Here is a 13,543-nt window from a genome sequence, read left to right on the forward strand (position 1 = left end):
TATGTAAGAATTGAGATGGGAAAAGATCGGAATACTACAAATGCGATTAGGTGAAATATGTACACATTTTCAAGGTTAAGGGTAGAGAAACAAAATAACTCAAGACCTCTCAAACTGAAAGTCTAAATACCTCCTCGATTGATAACATGGACTATTCAGCATAGATTTCTTTAGAAATTTTAGACTGTTGGAACTTTAGTTGTGTAGGAATTGAGAGGGGAGAAAATCGGAATACTGCAAATGCGATGAGGTGAAATATGTACATATTTTCAAAGTCAAGGGTAGAGCAACGAAAACACTCGTTACCTCTCAAACCAAATGGCTGAATATCTAAATACCTGCACAATTTGAACATTGATTACTTACCAACTGATTTCTTGGAAAATTCAGACTTTTTGGACCTTCAGTTATGTAAGAATTCAGATGGGAAAAGATCGGAATGCAAAAAATAAGTGAGGTGAAATAAGTATGAATTTTGAAAGTTAAGGGTAGACACACAAAAAGACTCAATATATCTCCAACCAAAAGACCAAATATCTAAATACCTCCTCGATTTGAAGCGTTGACTACTCAGAACAGATTTCTAAAAAAATGTAGACTGTTGGAGTTTAAGTTATGTCAGAATTGAGAGGGGAAAAGATTGGAATGCTGCAAATGTGATAAGGTGAAATACCTACAAATTTTCAAAATTAAGGGTAGAGTAACAAAAAGACTCCATACCTCTCAAACTAAAAGAGCAAATACCTGTACAGTTTGAATTATGGACTATTGAGGCACTGATTTCTTGGAAATTTAAAATTTTTGGACGTTCACTTATTTAATTCAGAGGGAAAACATCGGAATGCAGCAAATGACATGGGGTGGAATATGTACGTATTATCAAAGTTATAGGTAGAGCAAAGAAAAGACTCAATACCTCTCAAGCTAAAAGACCAAATATCTAAATACCTCTCTAACTAAATGGCTGAATATCTAAATACCAGCTCAATTTGATTTGTTGGATACTTACTAAATGATTTCTTGGAAAATGTAGAATTTTTGGACCTTCAGTTATGTTAGAATTGAGAGGAGAAAACATCGGAATGCAACAAATAACAAGGGCTGAAATATGTACACATTTTCAAAGTTAAGGGTAGACACACAAAAAGACTTAATACCTCTCAAACTAAAAGACCAAATATCTAAATACCTGCACGATTTGAATTATGGACTATTGAGGAACAGATTTCTTGGAAAATTTAGACTGCTGGAGCTTTAGTTTAACAGAGAGAATATTTGGACCTTCGGTTATGTTAGAATTCCGAATATGTACTTTTTAGGGGTACAGGAGAGAAAAGACTCAATACCTCTCTAATTAGATGTCCACATTTATAAATGCCTGCTTGATTTGAATCATTCACTATTAAAGAATTGATTTCCTTTACAATTTAGATTTTTTGAAGGTTTAGTCCTGTTAGAATTAAAGAGTGGAAATCATTGGAATGCAGCAAATGAGAGGGGGTGAAATATGAACAAATTTCCAAAGTAACGTGTGGAGGAGAGAGAAGATTCAATACCTTTTTAACCAAACAGCCAAATTCAGAAAAATTTGGATTTTTGGAGCTTTAGGTATGTTTAAATTCCGACGGCACAAAGAACAGAATGCAGCAAATAAGACAGGGTGAAATAAGTACGAATTGATGAAATTAAGGGTAGAGCAATGAAATGACGCAGTTCCTCTCATTTGGTAATATCAGAATGAAATATTCTTCATTGGATATGTAAAACAAGATGAAAAATGAGATCAGTTGATTTTCACTAACCACATAGTCACAGACAAATGCTTAATTAGGATTAGTCCTTATACAGAGCCAACTTTGCTGCACAACCCTCCAATCATAAGATCAACTTGCAAAGGAGAAATAAAAACCAGGAAGAAACTGCCCTAAACATTCACGTTTATTACATAAGCCTTGAAGCTTTACCTCATGGAGACTAAAACCACGGCTTGTGGTAATACATTATGTATATAGATCTCTCTTGGAAGAGGTAGGTTTCCGATGAGAACCATTGAGCGTGTACTCAACGTTTCAACCAGCTGCTCTCATCATCCTCAAGAGTGGAGTCCAAGCCATGCTCCAGATTTTAAGGAACAACTGCACATTTATAAAACTCAGGAACAGCTGGAACATGCCTTTTATTATGAGGCTAAAATCAGAACACAATATAAAGTGCTTACCAAGTGAGTAGTGTTGGCAGTAACAAATATCTGAGGCCCGCAGATGCACGGCGCTGGTGGGAAACATGCATAACAATGGTGTCACGGCTGCACGTACTTAATAAACATGCTGTCGCTGTCTAAACGTGTAATCAATGCAGCGTCCCATGGCATCCTGCAGCATGCTGATTTTTTTTTTCAGATCATTTTCATTACAAAAAACATGGAAAAAATCTTGACTGTAAGTTTGGATCGACTAGAAAAATCATAGTGTTTGCCATGTAGGGTGATTTTGATGTCTGATTTTCTGAAACACATTTTTTTCACTCTTTAAACCAGTTATCTTACCTCTGAAGAAAAGTCTTTCTCAATAACTGAAAAAACTTGTTATAAGCATGTGGAATAAAGATCAAAAATGCAGTGTGCATCACATAAAACAGCTGTTAAAAAGCTTAGGATTTTCCAATGAGCACGCGCTTGCTGGGATTTCTCATAGTCAGCTCCTGCCTGAACAATGCCTAGGAAAAGCACCACTACATGATATGACGGAGTCGCAACGCTAATGTCAACAATTCTGACAATCAAGCACAATATCGTGATTGATCGTAAATGTTCTTACAAGCGAGGATTGGGAATAGAATAGCCTAGACAGCTTTTGGCTTCCCTTCACAGAATTTCCACACCACAGATGACCTAAATTCTGACACTGGAGGCAGGTATGGGGTAGGGGGGAATTCGTTTCCAGAGCTCAACTGATACGACAGCCCACAGGGGGAGGGGGAGCAAATGGCGTAACTTATGACCAGGGTTCTTAAGCTTATTGAAATAAGACTTACACAATTCATAATGCCTATCATGAAGAGACTGGATATTGACAGCTTGCAAAGTGGTGTCATAACTCTGCCCAGGATAATTACACCTCAGAGCCCTTATCTGAATCTTTTCAATCTTGTCAGACAAGTACCTTGGCAGACTGCTGTGCCACATTTGACATGCATATATTCAAAAACAGGTCTAATTACTGACAAATATTTGAAGCAGGTCATTTTGACTGATACGTGCTCATTTCAGTTGATACAGCGTACAGTCTTTTACCAGCCTTTAATACGATGTGGTCAACATGGGCGTTCCATGTCAAAAGTTCGCGGATACAAATACATAGTTGGGGGACGAATAACTGAGGCCCATACAGCTTTATAGAATTTATGTCCCCAGCGGATTTCAAATATTTGGGTACGGCAGAAACAGACCCTTTAGACCGCCTTTTGCGGCTTTCAGATAATTGATACAAGAAATATTTCACTTATATTCCAATCCACGAGACATGTGGGTTTGATTCTCTTTTTCCATGCAATGTACCGGTAGATAGACGGTTGTTTAAAAAGTCTGTTTCCTTGTTAATTTTTCTTTCTTTCTTAGTTTAAATTAATTTCTTTCTTTGCTTGGTAATTTTTTGACAATAATTTATCAAATGTACTACAACCCACCAACACAAAAAACGTGTTTTGCAATTAATGAACAAAATTAATGCTAGGCACGATTGTATCATCGACCAGTCATCAAAGGATAATTAGTGAATCCGTTCTTGTATCAGTATGATTGTTGATGTTGTTACGTGCGGAGAATGCATGGCAGAAGAAAAATTAAAAGACAGGAATCAGGACACTAAAACATACAAGCAAAGGACAATAAAGGAACTAATTTGGAATAACATTTAATTATTAACTTAAATCAGCAAAGCAGTAAATTAAAACAAAGTAAATCTAGTGGTATGCCGCAACTTAAACTTCTCATGCAAGAAGTTCGTGAATTTGAACAGTCAAAAGCATAAAAGGAAATTATTTACATTAGCACAGCCAAGCAGAATTAATTACACTGAAAATTAGCAAGCCGGCAAAAACATATTAATATGCAAAGAGGCAAATTATATTCGGCCGAGTATGATTACCTTAAGGAGCCAACACAAGAACAGAAGAAAATTAGGCCCCGCCCAGTCAGTGCCATGGCTAAAAGAGCGCGGTCGTCGGGCCAAGCACCTCCGCACTCCGCGCCAGAACAGCCCAGTTCAGACAGGCAGGTCAGTGTCGATCCCCGAGATTCGGCTTCCACATGGAGCCACGACACTCCAGGGTCCACGGTCCCTCAGCGGAGTCAGCCTTGGCCGCGGTGCGGCAGTAATCGAGGCGTAGATGACAAGGAGGTGCTGACCCAACGCCGGCTATTTCGAAACGCACATGCTAAAAGCATATTGGCACTGACTGAGAACGAAATCAATGACTACGGAGTCTTTTATAGGTTTTTGGAACGTGCGTAAATTCCACACGTACCTTTTCAGGGAGACACAAAAGGATATGGATCAACTGGGATCGTAACAATGTTTGCTATTAAACGGCTGCCAAAGAGAAAAGGGAAAGCAGTTTATACAGGAAAAGTGACCATGTCTTGAAAAGAGTATATATTACAAATCAATGCCACACCATGTACTATGGGGGCAATGTTCATGATAAACATTGTACATAAAATTGTCAAACTCAGAATAGCATATTAAAATCATTTTACAAATCAACTTTTTCGCTCATCACAAAAAAGGAGTGGGATGATTCCACGGCCCATCATCCCACCACCAAAGGTGGGGAGATATATAACCTACCCCCTCAGGATTTGTGTAAATGAGCATTATTGGCAACAGTACTTTCCATCATTACTTCAGTCTAAGGCCCGCCCCTAGGAAACGCTGCGTCAATACTATGGAGGTGACTTCTGTGTTGACCGGACACTGCTGCTATACCCATTTCACTTTTTTAACCAATCAACTGACCGCAAATAATGTGTGCTACTGCCCAAGGCAGCCTGCAACCCACCCACCCCCAGCTCTTGTTTTTTATGACAAAAACCGCAAAACCCTGTATAGCGTAACTTAGGGCAGGATTAAGGTACCAACTTTTACGACAGTGTGCTGGTAATGATTTCCACAAGCACATCAGTAGTACCAGACCCAGGAATGCAGCAAAATTTGTTTGGATCTATTTTGTCTTCGATTTTACTAGACACTTGGTCGAGTATAATAGATTCAAACACTTTGGCAGCAATGGGTGTCAATGATCTACATGTAGATGTAAATGTAGAGTTATAAGGCAATTCGGTGGTAACAGAATTACATTTCAGAACAAAATTGACTATTACTTTCCATGTTATGAATTAGTCATGTGACCTTCCTGATTGCAAACACTTTAGTAAGGTCTGGTTATAGCCCAACCACCAAACCAGTAATAAAATATTGAAACATCCTACATGTAGAAAAGCCCAAAGCCCAGAATATTTTGGTAACGGAATTACGTCAGTTAGTGAAGCATATTTTTAAACACAATTTTTAAAATGAAATCTACAACATAGAGGCCACAGGTACCAATTTATCTTTTTATGGTACATGTACCTATAATTTCAACTTTGCAGCAATTTTAGGGTATTAATACGCACAAATATTCCATACCACGTCACTTTTCCCAGAAAGGCAGTAGAAATTACAAAAATGGTAACGGAATTACACATGTGAAATGTACCTTGAAAAATGCCAATTTTTGAACAGCAGTCTTTCTTTTTTTTAATCTGGGCATGTTTTTCAGCTTTAATCATGTTAATATAAACCATCTGTATGCGTATCTGAAAGCTTTTACAATTTTTATACCTAGCAACAAGGATGTATTTGAAAAGAACATGAAATTTCCAAGTTCTGAACCCCAAGTTGTGATCAGAAACAAGGCAGTTGCTTCAAATACATTTGTCAGCTTCAAACTGCTTAATCTTGCTTCACTTTGTGGGTAGGACCTGTTCCATGTATAGTAACGGAATTACACAAACTAGGAACATTGAATAACCTAATGGGCAGTGAAATCACAATATAATTGTCCATACATGTATCAATGCAGTTACATGTATGCATTATTAGAAATGAAGAACTGCAATGCAGTCGTCTACAATGCAGACATCTACAGTGATTTGATCTCAACCACATAAGCTACATGTACATGTACAAGTAAGTGTAGTAAACAACAGTTGGACAGACCATATTTGAGTGCAATGTAGTTGACCATTTCTAGTCAACCTTGTGGAACCAACCTCCGGGGTAAAATCTCAGCAGTAAAAAAATAAGACTTCCAAAAGTAAACCGACAAAATGTAAAGAAAAAAACTTGCCTCAACATGTACCTGCAAAGGACTCAAAATTCCTCCATAACAACTACCCTGATAACAGCATTTGTGATTCATGTGGTACAACTGAAGATTTTCAGTAGCATTTCATGCTGGAGTGTAAACAGTTCACTCTTCATACACAGTCTCTCCAAAAGACACTTCGCTTGACAGATAATCAAATGATCCTCACACATTTACTGGGACAATATTAAACAGCTTTGTTCAAATCCAAAGTTCTGTTCAATCAAGTGCTGATGAAATGAAAGGGTATCTTAATGTGTCGATAACATGTTGTACTTGGCAATTAGATGGAGTCGGTTGGTTTAATTGCTTTACAAAAGAGTGCTTTAAGTCAGTAATTGTTCAAATAAGTCACTGGATTGAAATTGTGATTAAATCAATGATTTAAACCAACATGATTTAATGTTTAACACATCAGAAGCATGATTTTGCAGGGTTGGTTGAGATGCACAAGCCAAAAAATACATCCCTCTGAGGTCATCTGAACTGTTATTCACACATTTCTCAAGATGAGAAAGACAAGTCTGATGAATGGGGAACAAAGGTAAATTTGTGCAACTGACCAAAAATATAACAAATTAAAGCTTTTCCCCTCTTATTTTTGTGACTGAGAAAGAGAGAAGATAAACATTCAGGATTCATTATAAAACTAAAATACTCTTCATTGATGAGCTGTAATGAAAATCCTACACTGCCCAGTTATGGAAATAAACTTACCAATTTTTGGATGGATACATAGTAATTTTCTCTTTAATCAATTAGTGATGTCGTCTTGCAAGGTTGATGGCAAAGAGATGAATAAGTAGGAACAGGCTCGATGTTAACTTCTTAACAGCTGTCTAGGTAGAAAATGGCAAATTACAGTGGATTCAATTATTTACTGAACAAAAAAATGATTTACCAAGATTGTGTAATCAAAAAGGCTAATCAATGAAGACAACTGGTTGTAACAGAAGTCTCAAGACCAATTAGTTGCCAACCAAGTCAAGACTCAAGACACTCGATACAAGACATATCAATGCATATAATCCCATACTGCCTAGCTCTCGGATTGGTTCCTTGGGTAACCGATACAAGACATATCAATGTATATACATGTAATCCCATGCTGCCTAGCTCTCGGATTGGCTCCTTGGGTAACCAATACAAGACATATCAATGTATATAATCCGATAGCTCTCGGATTGGCTCCTGGGATAACCGATACAAGACATATCAATTCGTCTACATTAAGGATGTCAAAGCACCAAAAGCAGAGATCTGGTCGTAAAAAGCCCAGAATTGATGACCTGGATGTCAGTTGTGCATCTGACTCGATACAAGCAATGGGAGACACGTGGAATATGGATGATATCTTTCTACCATCCTCACCATTGTGCCCCGCCAATCTACCATCTCCACTTGGTGATCAACTTCACTCCTTTGACAACATCAGCACTGAGTGCTAAATCAGAGTCTCGGATTGACCACGATACAGGTCCCACTAAAAACAAGCTCCATGAAAAAAATGGAAATTTCAGCTACTTCAAGTACAAGAGGGTGCGGACGTTGTTTGCACTATGGGGCCATTTCAAGTAAATTCCACCGATTTGGCTTCGCTGTTACCCTCAGGCTGGTTCAGAAGCCATTACTTTGACATCTATAAACAAGTGTAAGCTTCAGCAACAGTCTCCTGACAGCTCTGTCACATTCCTTGTTGCAGATTCCCATGCATTTCTCACATGGGAAGAGGGTGAAGTAGAATTTGTCATGAAATGGGCCCTTGCTCATTGCATCTTTGAGAAAGATGTCTGGGTTTGGCCTGTGATAGTCCAAGGTAACCACTGGATACTGTTGGTCGTACTAAGAAAATAACGACAGTGGACTCCTTGCATGGAGAAAACATGCAATCTGCAGCCTCATTCATACAACACTCTTCTTGCTGTAACGTATTCAAAATCATTTTGCGTGTCAAATTGGCATGTTTTTATGCTGACTGATGTACCCTTCAAGAAGAATGGCAGTGATTGTGGTGTCTTTGAAAGTGCTGCTGCGAATGCGATAGTGGCAATTACTAGAAGTATTCACAAGCCGAAATGCAAAGAGTGCGGAAATGGATCGCTCAAAATTTAATTTGAACGGATTTGCCTATGCAGAGCTCATGGAAGAGGCGGTCGTTACGCGGTACACTGAAAAGAATACCAAAGCTCAAAACTCCTGTTCCACATACTACTAGCATATATACACGTACATGTATATCTTGCCAACCCCCAAATGGTGAAGACACCATGATCTACTTGGTAAATATCAGAAAGAGTTTGATAGAGGCAACATGGTCCACTTGTTACATCACTGATGATTGTAACAAACCACAAGAATCCAAAAAGATGTTGTTCTGTGAGGGCTGTCTCGATTGGCTCCATATTGAGTGTGTTTCAAAGGTTGGAATCTGTAGTGAGCCACTAGATGCCAGTCACTGCATGTGTCTGCAATGCAGCCTCAAAAAAAAGTTTCAATACTTGGCCTTCAAAACCTCATGGTCCAGTAGTAGGAATTTCTGCATGTAGATGCATGGGCATCGCAATAACTTTCTCTGGGAAAATGCCCTTTTTTTCAAGGAAAAGGGGGGCAGCGATCACCTTGCCCCCCTCTGCGACGCAAATGCCCAGACTTGATGTTGTCGATGTCGGAAGGATTAAAAGCAAGTTCAGTGTGATGCATCTGCACTGACTGAACTCTGTTTTCAAGCTCAATGCAGGAGCTGAATTTGTTAGTTCTTTTGTTCAAAAGAAGTTATCAAAGAACTAGCTGTTAAAATGTTGATTTGTTAAAATGTTTGTTTGTGAAATTTAAAATGACAGGCAATTTAATTTTCCTGTAAACAGATGCTAACATACCGGAAGATCCTTCAAAGATGCTTCTGTTATCTCACAGGCTAATTCCCTAGTCACCCCCGGTGTCATGTAACTACTAATTAATTGCCTCTGTCGCCAATACGAATAATTCAACAGTGTACTTTAACATTAAGACTTACATGTACATGTATTTTTAAAATGAAATCACTTTAAAAATTACAGTTACATGTATCAAGTAGAAAGTTTGCTTATTTCTTTTCAGACAAAAAAAATTGGGATGGGTTTAGTTCAAAATTTGCCAAGTGTGTATCTTGAATTGTGAACATTAGATTCCTTGTCATACATTATCTTTTGGAATCATCCAATGACCAACACTGATTGACAAGGAGCTCCACAGCAAGTTTTTCTTTCAGTTCTGTAGCAATAAGCTAACAAAATTCACTTTGTTGTAAGCAAGAGTTCCAATGAAAGAAATAAATGAGGTTAATATCACACAAGCAGTTTTTTACTTCCTGAGTCTCTCATCTTTATTGATCCCCAGTTACCACTTTCCATCTCTACCCCCATCTCCTTTATCATGTCCTTTACTGCCTCTCCTTTCCACCTACCCGCCCAAAAAGTATAACAATGTTTTACAATGTACAGCAACTCAAAAGTTACATGTTGCAATGACCCTGTGAGCCCTTGCCAGCCTGCCCAGATGCACATCAATTTTCAATTCATGTACCTTAGCAGAACTAAGCGATGCCATGCACTGGACATGTATACACACAAAAAACAATTGGCCTAAAATTTAATGAAAATAAAATAATAATTTCTTCTGTAAGCATTCATCCTAAATATTGTCATTTTTGATCATTTTTAAAAGTTAGTTTGAATTACATGTACTTTAAATCGACCTCCGGGTTGTCCCAAACATGCCTGAAATTGAGTTACATACTGTAATAGTTTTTATATTACACAACATGTATTACCTCCCGCCTGACGTGCTACTGGATGCCATTAAGATCATTTTACGGACGTTTTGGTGAAAAAAATAAAGAGAAAAACACGTTATGGCATTTATTTCAGATATAATTTTTGGAATAATTTTTCAAGTACCGTATGTTTGAACTACATGTACTTTTACTCAACCTTGGGGTTGACCCATACATGTGCAGAAATCGAGTGTAGAATTGGTTTATTGCTAACTTCGGTCTAGCGTGTCGTTCAGTTAAGGATAATTTACGGTCATCAGGGTGGGTAAATAAGGAAACAAAATAACATGAACCTAATGCATCTTGGCATTAATTATAGAAATTCTTTGTCATTTTTCCATAATTTTTTGAGTAAAATCGTGTGAATACTGCTGAAGGCGCAGTTGATTATACGTGTATCTCTGGCCTGACACGCTACACAAATGAGAATATTTTAGTCGTTATTGTTAATAAAGAAATAAAATAACTATTTGCGTCTTTGGAGACACACAAGTTGTGTATGTGAGTTTGTTTCTGCATTCAATTGGGGACCCTGAACAATAGAGGACAATAAGGTCCCCGATTGACAGAGGGTCCCCGATTGACAGAGGGTCCCCGATTGACAACTGTGTACAAAACATATGGGTGGTCTTCTAAAAAAGTTAAAGTACAAACAAAAGAGGAACAATAGGGGGTTCCCAGTTGCAGGCAAATACACACTAGTGTGTACATGTACATCCATCATACCATCGCTACAGAAGGGGTCAATTTTGACTCGCGGTAAGATAATTTTTGGATGAGGCTTTTCGGCCACAAAAAGAAGACTGACATCAGTAAAGTGACGTGTATATGAAATAATACCATTTTTTTGTTACACAAATAAATTAACAAAAATAGACTTTTGTTAGGGTAGATTGTTTTCCTTGATTACTTAGTTACTTTAAACGTAACTTTACTCGTTAACGGCTAGACAGTAGGCCTATAGCCTATGTAATGTTTCTGTCTGTTCCTGCATGATATATCCCACAAAACTGAATGTAAATAATAAATTATTTACAATGTTTGATTCCTTAATATTTTTCATGAGAGACGAACTGATTCTACATTATTTTGAGGAGGGGTATACCTATGATGAAATCTGCTTTATACTCCAAATTAGACATGACTTGAGTTGCAGGTAGGTTCACAGACGTCTTTTAAACAGTAACGTTACTTGTTAGCCCCATAATGCTGATATGATAGACAACCTGTTCTCATTGGTCTATCCACCATGGCATACACACCCACAAAAACCAACACGTCATATTTTCTGAATCTTAAACCAAGCGGTAACAGTTTGTTATCCACAGCACTGTCTAGTATTTCTGGATTCCAAGGTGAAATTGAGAGGAAAAAAATGGAATATTTGTATCGGTTGGCAGATTTCTTTCTAGAATTTGATGAAAACAAGTTGGCACATTTTTACAGTATGCAAATTAGAATTAGACTGTGGATAAGTTGGCCTGAACATTTTTGTTGAGAATGTTTTCCCCCCAAAACACTTGGTTGAATTCTCAGAAAGGCGACATTTTCTTGTCAAGGGGCAGGGGTAGTCTAGCATTATTGGCATCAATTATGGGACTAGTATATGCTTTGCAGCTGGGATTTGTACTTGCCTTATTGGGAAAAGATCGTTAGAAATGAATGGAATCATTACATTGTCATTTGTTAAACCCCGGCTTTTGCAGGTCCTATGCAACCCACATGACAGGCAACGTGCGATGGGCAATGGGCAACGGAAAATGGCATGTTTGGAACTGGTAAATGGCAGAATGAGCCGTATCTATGAGCACTGGGGGCTCTCTAATTTAACTTCCGGGGGGATCCTGTGGCGCGCCATTTGTACAGTGCAATCATGCGAAGCTGCTGTGTGCCTTTATGCTACAACACCTCCCATGATAAAAATATTTATTTTTACCGCATACCAAAAGATAAAAAACTCAGGAAAGTTTATGATATTGCAGTCAGAAATAAGAATCTTTGTTTTGCAACAGAGGGCACAAGGATATCTAGTTAACATTTTAAAGAGGGCCGGAAAATTGGAAATGCTATTCCTTCTATTTTTCCGTGGAGTAAGCACCCCAAACCCGCAAAAACCACCTGCAAAGAGGTATCCACTTGCAGCAAAAATACCAGCACCAAAATCTGCTACTTCACAAGAGACAGAGCCTTGCGTTATTGGTAATGCTAATTATGAGGATGTCGGCATTCAAACAGAAAAATATGAACGTCATGTACTTGTAGTAATGAAGTGATCCAACTGAAGAGAGAACTTGAACACTGCCAGAATAGTCTGTCAGAGGCATTGTCCGAGCTACGGAGTACATGTATTCCTCAAGCTAGGCATACATTCTGCATTGAAAAGTTTAAGAATTGCAATGAAGACATTTGCTTCTATACAGGTTTCCCTGATTTTGAGCGATTGAAGATTTGTTATGATTTCTTCACCTCATCACAGATGCAATCAGAGTGGAAACTGACTCCATTGAACCAATTTTTATGCTAATGTGTAGGTTGAGACTTGGTCTTCTGGAGAAGGATTTAGCAGAGAGATTTAGCAAGCAAGAGTCGAGTGTTTCCAGGACTTTCGATTATTGGATTAATCTTATGTACTTTGACCTGAAGGAAACTGACATTTGGCCCACTCCTCAATTTATCGATGAGACAATGCCAAAGTGCTTCAAAGACAAGTATCCATTAACAAGAGTTATCATTGATGCCATTGAAATTCAGATGGAAAGACCATCTTCACAAGACATACAGTCAGTGAGTTTTAAGTTCCGTTTTACGTTCATCACATGGGCACTTCTTTTCCTTTGAAGTTGTACAAAATATGTGTAAATCACTTGTGGAGCTTTCAGAGAGAAATAGAGAAAAAAGTATAAAAGTGTAGAGGTGTAGGAAAAATCGCGAGGGGCAGTACTCAACTTTGTTAGAAACCAAAATGTTAAAATATTTTCCTAATTCGAATAAGGTTTAATAGAAGCCAACCTAGTACATGTATTTCTTTCAGTGTTACAGCAACACTGCCTAAAAAATGAAAATGAAACCCACACAAACAATTCAGTACTAAATCCCAACCCTTATGAAGTTATGCAATTTCACAAAAGGTAGAGGGCATGTAACTACCCAAAGCACTGACTAATTGCTGAGCTCAAAGGCATTTATAACTAGACCTATAGGCAAAACAATTGAACTCTGCATCAGAAACAGAGTTTGACTGATGGTTCTTGCCCAAAATTATTTCTGAAGGAATTTCACATGATTAATGCTGTGCAAAAGTGAATATAATGTACACCTGAAACA

General features: G+C 38.0%; 1 protein-coding gene across 9 annotated transcripts in view; it reads right to left on the reverse strand.

Annotated features, from left to right (window-relative positions):
- The window catches only part of LOC147800202 (uncharacterized), a 111,981-nt gene that overhangs the window by 86,351 nt on the left and 12,087 nt on the right, over nucleotides 1-13,543 (reverse strand). For 5 of the 9 annotated variants that reach the window (XR_015424304.1, XR_015424307.1, XM_087132844.1 and 2 more), the window contains one exon: nucleotides 7,126-7,247. The exons of 2 other annotated variants lie outside the window; for them this stretch is intronic. The gene's annotated coding sequence lies outside the window, so the exon portion shown is untranslated. The remainder of the gene's footprint in view (nucleotides 1-7,125; nucleotides 7,248-13,543) is intronic. 2 more of the 9 variants (XR_015424305.1, XR_015424302.1) reach the window with 1 other exon arrangement.

This window comes from Acanthaster planci, linkage group LG02, assembly GCF_054643075.1.
Source record: "Acanthaster planci isolate LZ-2023a linkage group LG02, COTS_SCS, whole genome shotgun sequence".
Classification (NCBI taxonomy): Eukaryota; Metazoa; Echinodermata; class Asteroidea; order Valvatida; family Acanthasteridae; genus Acanthaster; species Acanthaster planci.